Here is an 18876-nt window from a genome sequence, read left to right as displayed (position 1 = left end):
ACTGTTCATTTAAGCACAAGAGAATCCATTTTGTTCTCACTGTTGAAATGTGTTCTGTAACCTTCACCTAACACACAGACACTTCTCCTACTAAACGCTCTCTACTCCCCCCTCCCTTTTCAAGGTTTTACTTTTGCAATTGTTCTATTCGCTACTTTTTAATAATATATTTCTATTTGTTAGCTTTTAATAACATATTTCTATTTGTTAGCTTTTAATAACATCTCACACCACCCCTTTCTTATCTATGTATAAAATAACATGTAATAATAAATTTTTCACCGAACGGACATTTAAACACAGTGATTGAGTCCTGTGAATCTGTTCCTGCAGCTGCAGTATTAACTTTGTTTTAGAGTCCCAATCAGAAATCAGTCATATCAGGCCACATCACTGTCATTTTGTTGCGTATGTGTGCATGCGTGTGTATGTGCAGTGTGCGCACGCATGCACACATACTAATATTGCTCTTGTTGTACTATCTTTTTTGTACAAATCTTTTTTATATGAGGCCTGTTTTGCGTGTGGTAGAGACACATGCTATAACTCCTTTGTTCTCATTAGAATCATTTATTGCCCATTGTCATACATGTCTCTAGGTGTTCCCTTTGCCCTTTGTTTTGTTGTATGCCTGTGTCTTTGACGGGTTCTCTTGCCTGCGTTTGTTTCCGCTTGTGCCTCTGATCATTGTTTATTGTTTTATTCCCCACTGCTGACACACCTGATAACCATTTGTTAGTTCCGTTCATCACTTCCGCCCTCCCCCTTCCTTTCCGTTTGACCAATCGCTGCACCTTTTGTTCCAGCCCCTCCCCTCACATCCTATTATTATAGCATCCAGTCCCATCTTTCTTTAGCCTGATGAAGGGGCGCAGCTGTCACGTCATCGCAGCCCATACGCCCCGCAAACGTGTCGCTCGTCGCAGTGACGTCATTTCTCTGCGCCGGCTATCCACCTGCGCTCCAAGCCTCGTTTTGGGTCCGTCAACACTGCGGCCGGCATCACATCACAGCGGTGTCTCTCCATACACAGGTAGAGCTGATGGATGATGCTTCTCATGATGGATTGTTCACATTCACATGCTTTCTGACAACCTCCTAAAATGTGAGTGTGACTACTACTAGTTTTTATGAATAAATTGTTTTAAGTCTACACCCAGAGGCGCCTCTCTCTTTTGATTTCTTCTCAGGATTTGGAATCTGGTTTCAGTTCTCGGTGAAGGCAGCCCTACTTGTGGACTTATTGTCTTGGTTCTTCGGATCCCTGGACTTTGATATGTTTATGACTGTAATATAAATACCAATATTTATATATCCACAAATGTGGTCTCCTCCCACATACCTATTTATCACATTTCCTAGTTTTAAAATTTTTACAGTTTCATATGTGTTGTTTTTTAGAGATACTTTTTTTCTAACCATTCATATATCACTTTGGAGGCTGTGTGTGTGTGTGGGGGGTTGTTTTTGTTTTTATTCTCCAGTTTATTGCACCTACACTTGTATACTGAAGCTCTGGCCAGTGATCCATCCTCAAGACCCAGTAACCCAGAGAATTTTCGGTTGGAAAGGTCTCCAAGTCTGATCTTGCCCCTAGGTATTCCTGCACCATGTAAATCAGACGCTGGCGATGGTTGCTGGAACCGATCAGACCTTGGGGCTGCGGACTAAAACCTTACCCTTGTAATGTGGATCAAGGAGGGTTGCCAGCCAATACTGATCCCTCTCCTTGATACCACAAATCCAAGGGTCCTTTTGCAGGCTTTGCAGGATCAGGGAGGCCATGCAGCGTAGGTTTGCTGAGGCATTCATTCCGGAGTCCTCTGGGTCACTAAGGATGACCTGATCCGCAGCAACCTCCTCCCAGCCACGTACAAGTCCATGGGTTTCTGGGGACTGTAAATGATCCCTTGAAGACTGCTGCTGCTGCTGCAGCAGCAGCAGCAGTCTTCAAGGGACTGCTGCTGATGCTGAGTGCTAGGTTCCACCTCCATGCTGACTCAATCATCCTCCTCCTATGCGATCGGTGGGCCCGCAGGAACACTGTCTGAATAAAGGGGACCTTGAGAGGTAAGGAAGTCCTCCTCTTCCTCCCTCTGTTCTGCCTCAAGTGCCTTCTCCATTACTCCATGCAGCGTGTGCTTTAACAGGTAGACAAGAGGGACAGTATCACTGATGCATACACTGTCACTGTTCACCATCCTCGTGGCCTCCTCAAATGGTGACAGCACAGTGCATGCATCCTTGATCATAAGCCACTGACATGGTGAAAAAAAGCCAAGCTCCCCTGACCCTGTCCTGGTGCCATAGTCGCACAGGTACTCATGGATGGCCCTCTGCTGCATGTGCAGCCGCTGCAGCATGGCCAACATTGAGTTCCATCTGGTGGGCATGTCACAGATTAGGCAGTTCTTCAACAGGTTGTATTCCTTTTGGAGGTCAGCCAGCCGAGCACTGGCATTATATGACCGGCAGAAATGCACACAGACTTTCCTGGCCTGCCTCAGGAGATCTTGTAAGCACGGGTACCTGCACAAGCACCGCTGCACCACCACCGCCCTGTCCAGCGAGGCCAAGACATTGCCTTCCACATGCCGGTAGAGAGCCGGAATCGCCTTCCGTGAAAAAAAAAGTGGCATTTGGAAACCTGCCACTGAGGTGCCGCACATTCCACAAATTCACGAAAGGGGGCAGAGTCTACCAACTGTAAAGGCAGCAGTTGGAGTGCTAGCAATTTAGCCAAGCTAGCATTCAGCCGCTGGGCATGTGGATGGCTGGGACCGAATTTCTTTCGCCGGTTTAGCAACTGGGGTAGGGAAATTTGCCTGCTACAAACGGACGTTGGTGTAGCGATAGCAGATTGCCCTCAAGTACTTGGCACACCTAATTCTACACCTTCATTCCTCTCAGTGCAGGTTTCTGGGAGAACTGACGGTATAGTAGGGTTGGAGATCCCAGCTGATGAGGAGCAAGGAGAGGTCCACCTTGTTCTTTGGTGTGGGTCTTTTAAGTACGCTTGCCAACAGACTGCATGGGAGTTAGACATATGTCTGGTCAAGCATGTGGTGCCCAAGCGGCTGCTGTTTTGGCCACATTTGATATGCTTCAGACATATGTTGCAAACAGCAACGGTGCAATCTGCTGCACATGTCTCAAAAAAGGCCCACACCAAAGAACATTTTGAAAAACGCGCAGAGTCAGCAGTGCCCTGCACATGCGGAGCTCTGCGGTGTGATGCAGTCGGTTGGCTGCCCTTAAGCTGGCCCCTGGAGGGCATCCTGCCTCGTTGGAGATGTGCCTCCTCCTCCTCTCTTCTATCAGGCACTCACGTAGAGTCAGTAACCTCATCACTCCCTCCCTCCTCGCCACTGGAGCAAACCTGGCAGTATGCTGCAGCTGGGGGAACATGACTGCCAGTTTGTTGTCCTTCTTGGGCACCCCCTCTCTCTGGGCTCACGTTACAGCCTTCCTCAATCTGGGTACCATCATTGGAGCCTTCAAAACGCTGCACATCCTCCTGCAGCATGTACCCAATACTGTGGTCGAACAGTTTGGGGGACTCCTCAGGACATGATGGTGGGGCTAGGGAAGGAGTGACTGATGACATTGAGCTGATGGAAGAGGTCGCTTTGGCAGCTGCATTGGCAGCCAAAGTACTCTGAGCCTGAGTAACAGAGGATGAGGATGGCTTGGTCATCCACTCTACCAACTCTTCTGCATGTTGTGGCTCAACATGGCCAGCTGCTGAAAAAAAAAGGACAAGCGTGCCCCACGGCCACGTGCTGAGGATGCACCGTGTCCACGACCAGCAATGTTGCCTGTCTGCCTCCGCTTGCTGGTCTTCCAGACATATTGTATTTGATGTATTTGAATAGGTACAGCAAGAATGGCCTGCAGTGAGATGTAGCTGCACAAATCTGGGATGTATATATATACTGAAGCTAACTGAACGAACTTCCTGCCTGTAGTATATTAGGAACAGAACAACAGGAACGGTCTGCAGCGAGATCTAGCTAAACTGGATTCAATATAAAATATATATATATATATATATATACACATATACACACACACAAAGCCTGGAATGTATTATATATACACTTAATATACTGGAGCTAACTGAACTGCTAGACTCAACTGTCTGCTCAATCTATCTAAATGAAATTAAAGAGGGAGTCCACCTAAAAAAAAGTATATTAAAAGCCAGCAGCTACAAATACTGCAGCTGCTGACATTTAATAAATGGACACTTACCTGTCCCAGGGTCCAGTGATGTCGGCAGCCAATGCCGATCACTCGCTCGATTCTCGGCAGCTGCCACCACCATCCTAGGTGAGGGAATCAGGAAGTGAAGCGTTGCGGCTTCACTTCCCGGTTCCCTACTGCGCATGCGCGAGTCACGCTGTACGTCGCACCCTTTGGCCAATTATGGCTCTGTTTACTTACGGCGCTGTGATTGGCCAAAGCATACGGGTCACAGTGCATGCTTGGCCAATCATCAGCCAGCAAACCACTGCGATGACGCAGTGCATTATGGGCCGTGACGCGCCGCTTGAATTTGGCGCGAATGACCCATAATGTTCGATCTTCGTCAAACGATCGAACAGCCGATGTTCGAGTCAAACTCATGTTCGACTCGAACTCGAAGCTCATTCCTACTCAGGGAAAACGACTCCTCCTCCTGGTGTTCCTGGACAAGACAGACCTCCTCCTCCTGGGTTCTCCCAATGTCGGCCCCACTACAGAGTCACACAGGCCTGGTGTAATATATAAATACTTTCACAGATTTCTGACACATTTCTGTATGGTAAACGTCAAAGTTCACTCTACAGTTTAGGAGAGGAAGGATGCACCCAGAATCAATAATATGGTTTGCATAGGAGCCTCATATAGAGGGCCCCTCAAAGCTCCCCATTCTCACGTAATATTTATATATTACACCAGGCATGTGTGACTCTGTAGTGGGGTCAACTTTTGGAGGTAAGAAGGCATTCCAGCTAGAAGTGGTGGTCACTGAAGTCACTGGATATTAATGAACTGTCACTGAAAGTTGCACAACAGGGGCATTTTGATAATATGAGGACTTTATTTATTACTATAGTTTTTGGTTGCGCTACACTATATTTTGTTTGCATGTATAAATCATATCTACCAATAATTGTTAATCATCTACCTGATGATGGTGAGGGATGGTGTGATCTTCCTGTGTGGAATCCCGGGAATACAGAGGAGGGGGACATCTCTCTGGTGGGTTCCCATTACTGGATCCATCTGTAGGAAACACACACACTGACTGAATACATTGTTTCTATGTGTTTATCAGATGATGGGGGATCTAGGTGGACCCTCCGTACTGCTCTCTCCTTTACAATAAAGTCTCCTCTTACCCGGTGATGTGAGGGGCGGCTGATTGTCCATCATGACGTCCTTGTAGAGATCCTTGTGTCCTTCTAAATACTCCCACTCCTCCATGGAGAAATAGACAGTGACATCCTGACACCTTATAGGAACCTGACACACACAATGATACAGTCACCATCCAGACACATCCCTTGTCTGTTACTGGATAATGTCCCAGAATTCCCAGCACCGCTCACCTCTCCTCCATGATCTCTCTGGTGACTTCTAGAATCTTCTTTGTATTTCTCTATTCTATCAGGGAGGGAGGTGGAGGCAATGTGATGGTCATATGATCTCCAGACTTCACAGGAGGAAAACTCTAAGGATATGAACACAAATAGTCAAATCAAATGATTTTCCCAGAATCCTCCTCACCTTATCATTCAGGCCTCTATTTATTAAAGCCCCACTTCAGACTGAGAAATAATTTACCCGCACAGGACCTCCACACTCTGCAGGTTAATAGCTTGTAGCAGGTATTCTGATGTCATTACATACAATGCAGGATCAACAGTCCTACTTTGCTAGTGAAGATGCCAAGGGTCCGCCCACATCCTAAAAGCATCAGAAAAAAAGCCAGATGGCGGGACATTGGGAGGAGGAGCTGCGAGGTCAGTGTGATGTCATAGGACATATAGACTCTGGATGGAGGGACATTGGGAGGAGGAGCTGTGAGGTCAGTGTGATGTCATAGGACATATAGACTCTGCATGGAGGGACATTGGGAGGAGGAGCTGTGAGGTCAGTATGATGTCATAGGACATATGAACTCTGGATGGAGAGAGATTTGGAGATTTGAGGGGCCCTCTATATGAGGCTCCCATGGAAACAAATCATTGTTCCTGGGTGTGTCCTACCTCTCCTAAACTGAAGAGTGAACTTTGACCTTTACCATACAGAAATCTGTCAGGAATCTGTGAAAGTAAGCTCTCATGTGATCAGGTGACGTGCGGAGGAACGGAGTGTAAATAGCAGACAATTTTCTCCAGAGCTCCTAATGGTGGGGATGGATTTTGCTGAGTGCTGGTGACAAGTTTCCAACCTCCAGGATCACTGCAGGTGTGGAGAAAAGCTGTGTAAGAGGATATGGAGGAGAGATGAGGAGGAGATCCAGGAATCAGGATAAAGGTCAGGACAAGCAACAGACGAGGCATCCAAGAGATGAAGCCGCGGTCACTACACAGAAAATCAATCCAAGGAAACAACAGGCAGGACGAGGAATAGCAAGAAGGAGCTCAGAGACAAATGAGAATATTGCTCAGCCAATGGGAGATTATCTCAGTATGACTTACATAATAAAGGAGATGAGGGGGAGGGGAGGAAGTCCCTTAAGGCGGGGCTTGAGAAATTTGCTTTGAATCTAGGAGCCAGGTAAAAAAGGAGAGACACCCACACTGGTGATTCAATGGCTGGATAGAGAGGAGCGCTCCATGCCAGAGGAACTTAACAGACACCGGAGGGCAACCTGATTGGTGATATATACACCCCATACACTGAACCACACTGTTTCGGAAGAGACAATGTCTAAAATTGCATACATTGACCCTGGAAAGGCGGAGGACTATCTACACAAGTCACACCAGAAAACGCAGCAGAAAACACCACGCGGCATGGCGCCCGTTGGCTCCCCGTAGCCGGCTACTGAACTTAACCCCCAAGTTGCAGGTCCCTCGTGGACAGTACAGTTTTTATTGATTCGTTATGTTGGACCCTGTTGGTCCATACGCTCTCTACCTGCCTAACATCTTTTTTCACAGAGATTACCCTCAGGTTTGAAGACTACTGTGTGCCCTTTGGCCTCAATTGGTGCCAATAAGGGAGGTTGTTTATCCTCATGGTTCGCTGACTGGGTTTAACCCAAGCCATTACTTATCCTTTTTACTGCTATATTCGTTGTATGCTACTGCTTTGACACATTATGGCTAATTGCAATGTAATTACAAGCTGGAATGTACGGGGTCTTGGAGACAGAGTGAAATGACTGACGGTACTCCAAATGCTTAAAGGCCTGAACTCCTCCATGGTGTGTCTACAGGAGACTCATTTGTCCCCCCGGTCAGACATCTCAGTTTTCCACCAAGATGTTTGGCACTCAGTTTCACTCTGTCTTCTCCTCCTATTCCAGAGGAGTCAGTATATTGGTCGGCATGAGCATGCCTTTTGCATGCTCAACCCCACTTGTTGACCCACATGGTCAGTACATATTTCTATTCAGTACACTCGATGGGTTACAATGCATTATCATGAATGTGTATATCCCCCCTCCCTTTTCATTAGAGGTTGTCAAGCTGGTGGCTAATTTCCTAGCCCACCGCCCCAATATACCTGCACTCGTGGTAGGTGATTTCAAAAATTATCTTGACAAATATTCTAAATGAGCCCAAATACATACCATGGGAAAGGGCCAGACTCCCTTTGCTCGGCTTCCATTGGAGCTGGGCTTACGGGATGTTTGGAGGCTACAGCACCCGCAGGTCAAGTGCTACTCATGCCACTCAGCCTCACACGGAGGACTTTCCAGGATCGACCTTGGCCTAGGTAATGAGACAATGCTCCCACTGATCTCATCAGCACAATACGCTGCTAGAACTGTTTCCGACCATTCTCCATTATGTATTAAAATTCTTTAATCGGGGTGGCCAAGCGGGTTTGTTGGAAAATTAATCAGTTTTGGTTGTCGTTATTTCCCAACCCTGACCCCATACATCACAACCTATCCACATTCATACACATTAATAAGCCAACAGCTAGCCCTGGTATTTTCTGGGATACACTGAAGGCTTTTCTAAGAGGTCCATTTATTAAAACAATTGCAGCCATCAAGGACAAAACAGGGTCCTGGGAAAGATCCGTGCTTCGGGAGGTTGAGAGGGCAGAGTCAATGTTTGTCGAATCCCCCTCTGAATAAACCGAAAGAGCTTGGGAGGAGGCTCAAAATATCGCAAAGCATATGGTTTTGACGAAAGCTGAAAATAAAAGATTCCTTCTTATACAGGTATACAGGTATACAGGTTAGGTGATATATTTTTATACTTCATCTTCAGGCCATAATACTCCTCTGAACAGAGCTTCCCAAGTTCTTACTAAACAGGGTGATTTTTTATCACCTTCCTCCAGTGTCCTATAACCCTACCGGGCTTCAGGGCTTCAAACCTAGAAAGAGGTTCTGGCATCCCTGAATGTAAGGGGCTGAGGCTTTCTGACATGTGACGTCTGCAGCCAAAACTCCTGGCCCCTCCACAGAAAAGAAGGTCTGAAATAAGGAAAAGATGATACATGCATTAATAATATCACAAATATAAAGGCCATAGATTGTGGGCACAGCCCAATAGATTTATACAGAAGGGACACAAGCATAGACAACAATGTTGTGTATCGGAGTGTGGCTAGATAAACCAACATATCAAATAAGGGAAGAGACCCAAATCTGAACTTCAACGTAGACAGTCTTCACAGTTTGGTTTTCTCAAGATGTAAAAACATTAAGACACACGCAAACCCTAAATGCTGCATATTTTGAAGTGCAGCTAGCTAGGTCATAACTGATATAAACACAGAAAGGATGGGAACCCCCTTTACTGTGGTGTTTTACTGATGTACAGCAAAACAAGGTCAATATAAGACAGAAAGACCCAAACTTCTATGTTGTGTATTTCTGACAAACCACCAAGTACAGTTATAAGATCAATATGAACGCGGGAAAAACCCCACCAACTCCCATGTTGTGCATTTCTGCTGTGCTACAGGGTAAAATAATATGGAACACAAGACAATCTTTTCTGTTATGCAGTTCTGTAGTGCAGTCAGATAGAACCAACACTGAGAAAGGACACAAGCAACCTGCAGCATTGTGTTTTTCTGAAGTGCAGTAAGGTAAGGCAATATGAAACAGAAAGCACCAACAAGCTTCAATGTTGAGTATTTCTGCTGTGCAGCAACATAAAAAAACAGGAAAAACAGACAGCCTTCACAGCTGCGATCTTTCTGGTGTACTGCAAAATAAGACAATAACTCCATGATGAGTATTCCTGCTGTGTAGCAAAACCTCACCCAGAAGGGACAGATAAGCTTATGGCTCCCACACCCGTGTGACCCAACCTGCGACTTGGGACTGCAAGATGCATGAGAAAAGTAATGCACTATGGCTTGCAATGGGTACCACTCGCGTCTGTGTGACTCCATTTCACAGCGCCTCCAGCAGTCCCTGCTTTCTGGATCCACAGACCTCAAGATTACACAGGTCGCAGGAAAAAATTGCAATTTTCAGATCGAAAAAGTGAGGGATTCCCAATGCTGTGACTTCCTGGAGGAGTGCAGTCAACAACCCCCTGCTGTGTATCCCTAATGCGGCGTACACACGGGCGGACTTTCTGACGGGCTTTCTGAATGAACGGACTAACCTACACACGATCAGCCAAAGTCCGACGGATTCGTACGTGATGAAGTATGACCGGACTTAAACAAGAAGTTCATAGCCAGTAGCCAATAGCTGCCGTAGTGTCGGTTTTCGTCCGTCAGACTAGCATACAGACGAGTGGACTTTTCGACGGGACTAGAGTACGTCGGACAGATTTGAAACATGTTTCATTTCTAGGTCCGTCGAACTTTTGGGGGAAAAAAAGTCCACTGGAGCCCACACAAGATTGTATTGTCTGATGTGTAGCAATATAAAATACTGAGTAGAGATGCCACCATCCTCAATGTGTCTCCCTGCTGAGCAGCAAAAAACAATCCTTTCTGATATGCAGCCAATAAGGCAGTATATGTAAGACATAAAGGACAGACAACCTTCAATCTTGTATATGTCTGATGTGCAACAATATAACAATTCTGAATAGAGATGGCACATCCATATTGAAGTGATTTGGCATGCGACTCAACATGTAAAATCGCATGCCTAAAATTGGCAGCCATTGCCGTTAATAGCACAGTCTGAATCGGCACGACGCCACTTTGCGGTGCTGCACCGATTACCAAAGGCAGTATATGTACTACCCCTGGCACAGGTTCAGTTTGTATTTCTGCTATGTAGCCCAACAAATAGGACCCTCAATCTTCACTGCTGCCTTTCTGATAAGCAACCAATAAGGCAGTAATACAGGACACAAAATCCCACAGACAGACCTCAATCTCTGATGTGCAGCAATATAACAATTATGAGCAGAGAGGTCACCTGACTCAATGATGTGCGTTTCTGCCGTGCGGCACAAAACCAGAAAGTACAGACCACCTTCACTGTTGTATTTTTCTGATCTGTAGCCAAATAAAGCAGTACCTTTAGGATATAAAGGACACCAAACAAGCTTCAGTGCAGTGCATTTCTGATGTACAGCAATATACCCCTTATGAGCAGAGATGTCACCAATCTCAATGTGTATTTCTGCTGTGCCACAAAACATCCCAGCAAGGACAAACCTTCACTACTGAGGTCTGCTGGTGAGCAGCCAAGAAGGAGTCATGGTGTATCCCTTTATGAAATAACCAACAGGGGCAAATTATTCCATAGGCATAGCCTGGGCTGTAGATACTAACCCTTCACCACCAGTGAAGGAACAAATCCTAAAATGGTTGGACACCTTACCATAGTAGCTGTTGTCCTACCTTACCTCCATTCTCTGAGACTGAGAAAACGCTAGCCAGCTCATACACAGGTGGGGCTGATCAGCAACTAAAGTCTCAATGTGCCCAGCCCTAGAGACCAATTAAGACAGCCTCTAGAAGAGGTGGTCACCATTTTAGCCTGGAGGTAAATAGATATCTGCAGGCCTTAAACAAGCAATCATGTAGCTCTTGCATAGGTTTGCACAGAAAATCCTCAAAGGATGTAGGAAGCGATTTATGGTAAATCGCCTTTAGATCTGCCACTGAGTGGACTGTAGCCCAAACCAACAAAAAGGTTTTTCTTACCTCCTGCACTATAATATAACCCCAGTGTAAAGGTGGAGTGGAAGGTTGGAGCTTATGAAAAGTTACCCATAGCAAGCAACCCCCAAAAGGAGGATCTGTTACAAGGGAACCCCTACTGTGCCACACAGAAGCTTGGTCCCTGCCACATCACTGAAAGTTAGGTCAGCTTTTAATAGGGATGAGCCAAACACCCCCCGGTTCGGTTCACTGCAGAACATGTGAACAGGCAAGAAATTTGTTTGAACACGCGAACACCGTTAAAGTCTATGGGACATGAACATGAATAATCAAAAGTGCTAATTTTAAAGGTTAAAGGGGTTGTAAAGTTAATTTTTTTTTTTTAAAAATAACAAACATGTTATACTTACCTTCACTGTGCAGCTCGTTCTGCACAGAGTGGCCCCGAACCTGGTCTTCTGGGGTCCCTCGGCGGCTGTTTCAGCTCCTCCCCGCAAGCATTTACCACCTTAATGCGAGCTCCCTCGCACGGGGGTGAGTGCTTGCGGGCGCGCTCCCGTGATACAGCCGGCGGCTATAGCCGCTCGCTGTATCACTCTGCCCCGCCCCTCGGCGCGCCGCGTCATCGGATGTGATTGACAGCAGCGCGAGCCAATGGCTGCGCTGCTTTCAATCCATCCACTGTAGCCAATCAGCGACCAGGCTGAGCTGCAATGAAGATGACGAGGACGAGCAGCGAAGATTCGAGGCGTCAGGTAAGTAAAACGGGGGGCCTGGGGGCGGCGGTACTGTCAAAAGTTTTTTCACCTTAATGCATAGAATGCATTAGGGTGAAAAAATTTTTACCTTTACAACCCCTTTAATATGCAAGTTATTGTCATAAAAAGTGTTTGGGGACCCGGGTCCTGCCCCAGGAGACATGTATCAATTCAAAAAAAGTTTTAAAAACTGCAATTTTTTCAGGAGCAGTGATTTTAATAATGCTTAAAGTGAAACAATAAAAATGAAATATTCCTTTAAATATCGTACCTGGGGGGTGTCCTTAGTATGCCTGTAAAGTGGCGCATTTTTCCCATGTTTAGAACAATACCACAGCAAAATGACATTTCTAAAGGAGAAGAAAGTTATTTAAAACTGATTGCTGCTTTAATGTATTGATGGATCCTGGCAATACAGATACAAATCATTGAAAAAAACGGCATGAGTTCCCCCCCAGTCCATTACCAGGCCCTTTGGGTCTGGTATGAATATTAAGGGGAACCCAGCACCAAAATGTAAAAAAAAAAAGAAAATGCATGGGGGTCCCCCCAAAATCCATGCCAGGTCCTTCATGTCTGGTATGGATTTTAGGGGAACTCTGCGTCAAAATAAAAAAAAAGGCGTAGGGGTCCCCCCTAAAATCCATACCAGACCCTTATCCAAGCATGCAACCTGGCAGGCTGCATGAAAAGAGGGGGGATGAAAGAGCGCCCTCCTGAACTGTACCAGGCCACATGACCTCAACATGGGGAGGATGCTTTGGGATCGCCCCCAAAGCACATTACATCAGAAGGGGCGGGGTCACCCATTTATATCACCTGGTGGCCCCGCCCTTAGCTATATAACAGCTGTCATCACAAAAAGGGTTCAGTCGGTGGGAGCCTCCCATGAAGGCAGAGTTGTTGCGTTTTTTTGGGTCTGTCAGCACTGTGATCGAGGATGAATGGACATCGCGAGACAGTTTTTTTTTTTTTAATAAAGGACTTGTCCCAAATTGTCTACTGTCATTTTTAACATTTTGACAATTTTTTTGGTGAATGAGTAGGGGTACAATGTACCCAATGGGATCTGGGGGTCCCCTTGTTAAAGGAGGCTTCCAGATTTCGATAAGCCCCCCACCCACAGACCCCCACAACCACCGGGCAAGGGTTGTGGGGATAAGGCCCTTGTCCCCATCAACATGGGGACAAGGTGCTTTGGGGGTGACCCCAAAGCATCCTCCCCATGTTGAGGGCCTGTGGCCTGGTATGGTTTAGGAGGGGGGCTGCTCTCTTTTCACCCCACTCCTTTCCTGTGTCCTGCCAGGTTGCGTGCTCGGATAAGGGTTTGGTATGGATTTTGGGGGGGACCCCTACGCCATTTTTTTATTTCAGTGCTGGATTCCCCTTAATATCCATACCAGACCTGAAGGGCCTGGTATGGATTTTGGGGGGACCCCACACTCATTTTTTCTTTACATTTTGGTGCTGGGTTCCCCTTAATATTCATACCAGACCCAAACGGCCGCCTGGTAATGGACTGGGGGGGACCCATGTTGTTTTTTTCAATGAGTTTTATCTGTATTGCCAAGACCCGACAATTCATTACAGCCACAAGCAGTTTTAAATGACTTTATTCCTTTAGAAACGTCATTTTGCTGTGGTATTGTTCTAAACACGAGAAAAATTTGCTACTTTGAGGGCATACTAAGGACACCCCCAGGCACATTTTTTAAAGGAATATTTCCTTTTTTTATTGTTTCACTTTAAGCATTATTGAAATCACTGCTCCTGAAAAAAAATGGCTGTTTTTAAAACTTTTTTTTGCATTGATATATGTCCCCTGGGGCAGGACCCGGGTCCCCATACACTTTTTATGGCAATAACTTGCATATAAGACTTTAAAATGAGCACTTTTGGTTTTTCATGTTCATGTCCCATAGACTTAAACGGTGTTCGTATGAATTTTTTGCCTGTTTGTATGTTCTGGTGAGAACCAAACCGGGCAGTGTTCCCTTGTTATAAGGGTAAAGTTGCAGAACTCATCTAGCCTTCGCAGAGGGAGCAGAGAATGAATCATCTTCAGGAGGCCTTGAAGAAATGTTTGTGTAACGCCTTTCCAGACCCTGGGAAGTTACCATTTCCTGGTGCTGGACAACATGTTTCTGAGGCTTCGTTCGGTTCTTCATTCAGAGAAAGAGCGGTAGAGAAGGTGGCTGGCTGACCGATGCCTTTAAACAATTTTTCAGTCCTCAGCGCCAAGGTCTGATTCAAGCAACCATCGCCAGCATCTGCATTATATGGTGCAGGAATATCTAGGGGCAAGAGCAGGCTTGGAGATCTTTCCAACAGAGCATCCACTGGGTTACTGGGTCTTGAGGATGGACTACTGGCCATAACTTGCTCAATATGCAATCGAGCTACTGGCCTGTCCTGCATCTTTCTGAACGCACATTCAGTGCTGCTGGAGGGTTTGTAACAGATCAAAGAGACTCCTGTCCACAGGCTCCATTGATAGGCTCACATTTAGAAAAATGAATCAGTCCTGGATCAGCAGCTATCAAACTGCTGATGCTGATGTAACTGATTGAATATCCTATTCCTCCTGAATCTTGATGATGCTAGCCTCCAACAATATTTTTGGTTTAGGGCACCACCACCACCCAAGGCCCGATTTTTCTTCCCCTGTTTAACAGGGGCATGTAATTACAATTTTTTTACAGTGTTCTGACACCACCAACACCTAAGGCCCAATTTTTCTGCAGAGTATAAAGTGCAGTCCGTATAGTATATATACTGCAGTTCCATACAAAAATCCATACATACTGCAAATCCATACCAGACCCTTAACCGAGCATGCAACTTGGCAGGCCGCAGGAAAGGAGAGGGGGAAGAAGGGGGCCCCCAGATCCCGGCCCCCCATGTAAATGGGTATTGGGCACATTTTACCCCTAGCCATTCACCAAAAAAAGTGTCAAAAAGTAATACACAGTTTTCGATAATTCTTTTATTAAAAAAAGAAAAAAGTGTACTGCGATGTCCATCCATCTTCAATCACACCGCCTAACGAACCCAAAAAATAGAAAAAAAACCCCACCTCTGCCTCAATGAGAAGCGTCCCGCTGACTGCTGTCTCTTGGCTGTGACAGCTGTTATATAGGCAAGGGTGGGGTCACCCGGTGACATAACAGAGTGACCTCACCCCTTCTGACATGTGCCATCAGAGGAGGGCAGGGTCATCCAGTTACATCAGCGGGTGACCCCACCCTTGCCTATATAAGAGCTGTCACAGCAAAAATAGAGCAGTGGCCAGGAGACATCCCATGTTGGCGGAGTATTTTCAGTTTTTTTTTCTATTTTTTGGGTTCATTAGGCGGTTTAGGATGGTTTGACATCCTGGGACACTTTTTTTTTCTTTTTAAATTGTCAAAAAATGTCTTTTGTGGTTTTAACTTTTTGACACTTTTTTGGGTGAATGGGTAGGGGTTTTTAAAGGCTGCTTGCTCGGATAAGAGTCTGGTATGGATTTTGGAGTGGGGATCCCACGCTCTTTTTTAAAAAAATTATTTCTTCAATCATTTTTTATCTATATTGCCGGGGTCTGGCAATACATTACAGCCGCGAGCAGTTTTAAATTACATTTTTTCCTTTAGCAATGCCATTTTTCTGCGGGACTGTAAAACACATCACACAGATGCGCTACTTTACAGGCAGACTAAGGGCACCACCCAGGCATGATAGTTGAAGGAATATTTCATTTTTATTGTTTCACTTTATGCATTATGAAAATCACTGCTCCTGAAAAAAACAGTTGTTTTAAAAACCTTTTTTGTTTAATTGATGCATGTCCCCTGGGGCAGGACCTGGGTCCCCATACACTTTTTTATGGCAATAACTTGCATTTAAGCCTTTAAAATGAGCACTTTTAATTTTTCATGATCGTGTCCCATAGACTTCAACAGTATGTGCACAATTTTTTGCCTGTTCACAAGTTTTGTTGCGAACCGAATAATTTTATGTCTCAAAATGAAAAAAATTACATCCTAATTCATGAGAAAATGAAGAAATAAAAAGCCTCATCTACACAGGACACAGGGGGAGGTGCAGTGCACATATACAGTATAGCTGTGCTGGGCTTTGAATGAAGACTAGCACAGGAGAAGGGAGCTGGACACAAGGGGGGGCTGCCAGTGTAGCTGGAAGTGCTCTGGGGGTCTTAGCTCACAGTCTACAATGATCACAGTACAGGCAACCACACTAAGGCTCTGTTTCCACTAGTGCGACCTGTCATGCGATTTTGGACACAAAGTTGCATGACAAGTCACAGCCCATTGATTTCAATAGCACCCGTTCCCATCTATGTGACTTTGAAAATCAGCGACTTTGAAAAGGTACCTGCGATGCTTTGATGCGACTTTGATCCAGAAAGTGTAACGTTGGATCAAAGCTGCACTCAGTCACATCAAAGTCGCACTCTAGCCTTGGCCTACGTTTCCACTAGTGCCACTCCAAAGTTGTGCAATTTAAAGTGCAACTGAGTGCAGCTTTAAACAATTTTACACTCTGGATCAAAGTCGCATCAAAAGTTGCAACAAAGTAGTGCAGGCACCTTTTCAAAGTTGCTGATTTTCAAAGGCGCATAGATGGGAAAAATCTTATTTTTGACTGGACCTCCACTTGAAATTTGGAGCCATATAATGGTTTGTAAGAAGTGTGTGTCTCTGTGTGTGCCGCCATGTGCTGCACTGAGCAGAACATACTTACCAGGCCTGCCTGTTCTCTGTCACTCTTAGGCAGCCAGGAACCAAAACAGGAAGTTCTCCTTCTCTGTCTCACTAAGGATAGGAGGGATGGGGGTGGGGCGGGGTGGTTAGTATGAACAGTAGGCATGCCTGTGTAGAAGAGAAGCACAACGTTTTCAGGAAGTGAGAGGCCCCCATGCAGAATTCAGATAAATGGAAATAAGGTTGTCCCTGAAGAACAGGAAGAAGCTGATTGTCTGGCTTTAATTAGACTTTCTAAGCGACACAATCTGCTATACAGAAAATGAATAATGTCAAAGATAAAGATATTTTACATATAAATAATAGAAAAATTATCATTTTTGACTGGACTTCCACTTTAAAAAGGCACAACATGAGACATACAACTTGATATAAAAAGATTATTTTATTACAAACATGTTTAAGAAAAATAAAAAATAATATATATATATATATATATATATATATATATATATATATATATATATATATATATATATATATATATACTTTCACAAATGTCCACTAGAGGAATATATCCTGTATATGTAATGTTTCCCCATATATCATACAGGACACCAATGACCATCAACTAATTAGGTGTAACAATATTCTGTATAGTCCAGATGATCTTGTCCAACGGTTAACGCGTTTCCCTGAATAGCTTTTTCAGGACTGTATGCTTTTGAGGGAAACATCACTATCAAACAGACAAACACAAGATAAGGTAAGTATATATTTATATTTCAATACTGTCATTCATATTACACACTTTATTAGATTATATATTTGTAGACAGCACAGCTTACATCAATATTCTTTCCAATATCTTGTAAGTTTTCTACATCGAGTGTTCCAGAATGTGGGTAGTAAGATGAACATCCACATGTATAAACAGGAGATCATTCTACAAAAACAGAGAAACCAAGATCTAGGCCACCATTGTATGCACATTTGTGATATCTCACCCCATAAATTGCCACTTACATCCAATATAGATAATCAACTGTGGGTTCCAATGTAATCCATGGCTATGTAGCAATATCCCTAGGGGCCAATAATACTATGTGTGACGGGGTATATTCCACATCTTCCGAACAACCCCTGCAACACAATGGCAATGCTTGTTACACTTAGGGGCTCAGCCAAACCAAAAACAGCATAGCGGAGTCTCACCCTGTTATCCTAGGGAAAACAATAAGTGGGGTCCAGATATATACAGCTGGATATCCTGGAGGATAATATCTTGGGAAGAAGGAGGAGGGAGGGAAGAGCTTTAAGATGAACAAACACGCCATAACTGTATAGATGCCACGTGACACTGACAGCAATGAGGAAAGGAAATGCAGATAACCAGCATTTGTTTACATGTGATTGGACACAGCTGATCACATGGTAAAGAACCTATGTCATCAGCTCTTTACCACAAACGGTGATGCACAGTGTCCAAGGGGCACAGCACACCACCGATCGCCTCGCTACTCGCCTCTGTGAGCACACATGTTCAGCAAGAATGGTAGCATGTCGTATGACGTCCTCCCAGAACAATAGCAGTCCCACCATCATTGTACTTTAGGCTGGGCGGGAATCAGTTAATATTGTTGGTTTAAATAACTTATATCCTGCAATGTCTACTGTAATTATTAGTGCATGAGTATGATCTCAGGTACTAGTATAAAACTATTCCTGACAAAGGAAAATAAGGGATCTATGTAAAGAAAATATGTTGGAGAAATGTGACAAACATTCATCCACTCGTTACAAATTCTGGCCGTAATTTAACTTAGTGATTTCCTATGATCATCAGCTCCATCTAGTGGCCATAATAAGAGATTTTGCCTCAATCAGTAAAAAAAAAGCACAATACCTCATGGCCACTAGATGGAGCCAATGATCATAATGCTGGTCACATTTGTTCAACTCTTTATTTTAAAATAAACCTATGAGTGTCTGTGAAATCTTACACCACAAAATGTACTCAGCCAATGAGAGGCAATGACTCCATTTTTGTTTTTCTACTGCTATCAATGGCCAACATGGTACAACACTTCATCCATGTCTTTGGTGATCTCTGATCTCCTTATGAACTGTTTATTACATGATTAAGATCA

The 18876-nt window shown here is 44.7% G+C and overlaps 1 protein-coding gene and 2 pseudogenes across 1 annotated transcript in view; 1 reads left to right on the top strand and 2 right to left on the bottom strand.

The window, feature by feature from the left end:
- Positions 1-18876, bottom strand: part of LOC141122063 (uncharacterized) — a 309667-nt pseudogene that overhangs the window by 27504 nt on the left and 263287 nt on the right.
- Positions 1-18876, top strand: part of LOC141122009 (uncharacterized) — a 340305-nt pseudogene that overhangs the window by 137473 nt on the left and 183956 nt on the right.
- Positions 1-18876, bottom strand: part of LOC141122024 (uncharacterized) — a 245510-nt gene that overhangs the window by 158404 nt on the left and 68230 nt on the right. The window lies entirely within an intron of this gene.

Source organism: Aquarana catesbeiana, unplaced genomic scaffold, assembly GCF_042186555.1.
Source record: "Aquarana catesbeiana isolate 2022-GZ unplaced genomic scaffold, ASM4218655v1 unanchor237, whole genome shotgun sequence".
NCBI lineage: Eukaryota > Metazoa > Chordata > Amphibia > Anura > Ranidae > Aquarana > Aquarana catesbeiana.
Note: the sequence above shows the minus strand (reverse complement) of the source record. Positions and strands in the feature narration are given on the sequence as shown.